Source organism: Triticum dicoccoides, chromosome 1A (assembly GCF_002162155.2).
Source record: "Triticum dicoccoides isolate Atlit2015 ecotype Zavitan chromosome 1A, WEW_v2.0, whole genome shotgun sequence".
Taxonomy (NCBI): domain Eukaryota; kingdom Viridiplantae; phylum Streptophyta; class Magnoliopsida; order Poales; family Poaceae; genus Triticum; species Triticum dicoccoides.
The window spans coordinates 525,030,676-525,031,579 of NC_041380.1; positions in this window are offsets into that span (position 1 = coordinate 525,030,676).

Sequence of the window (904 nt, forward strand, 5' to 3'; positions counted from 1 at the left end):
GGCGAGACCTCGTCGCCCCGGTCGTCGCCGCGCTGCCGCCTTCGCCTCGTCGCCGATGAGCCACGCGCCACCGCCGCCCCGCGCCCGCGCCGCCATCGCCAGACTCCTTCCGCCAGGCCAGGCCTCGCCATCCTCTGCTCCCTGTTCTTCACCGTGCTTCCTCTCTCTTCCTCACCCGATCTCTTTCTCTCTCTCTAGGGCACCACTGCGATGTGGAGCTCGCCGCCGGCCTTGCCTTCGTCCGACCCGGTCGGGATCCGCCGCCCCGCGACCGGTTCTCGTTCGCCTCAACCCCGCCGGACCCCGCCACCACCCTCGAACCTCGCCGTTGCCGGCGTGAACCGCCACTGCCGCCCCTGCCTCCCTGTTCGTGTGGGAACAGGAGGAGGACGGCCACAGCCCCGTGGGCCGCGACCCACACGGGGCCCATCAGCGCCCCAGATCCGCGGCCCAGCTCCCTCCTCCTCGACTGGACACGACCCATGGTGAGGACGCGTCCAGCCCCTCCCCTGTTCCTGTTGGGCCGGCCAGTTTCGGCCTTCTAGTTTTTTTCCTGGTCCTGCGAATTTTGTCTATTTTCCTGAGATGGCAGATTTTACAGAAAACCCCCCTAGTTTCATGCATTTAATAACTTCACAACCGTGCATCGGATCTAAATAAATTATATATGAAAGTTGCTTAAAATTTTGTCTAGTTTAATAATTTGCAACTTTCATCCATGTTTGAAATGTTTAAAATGTTGTTTGGTTAAATTTGCTCCTATGCCATGCTAAAATGCTTTATTTCATAACTAATTAACCGTAGCTCCGAACTTAATAAACTTTATATGTAAATGGGGTAGAAAAATGCCTAGTTTAACATGGTGGCTTTACTTTGCATGTTTAACAACTCTAAAATTGTGTTT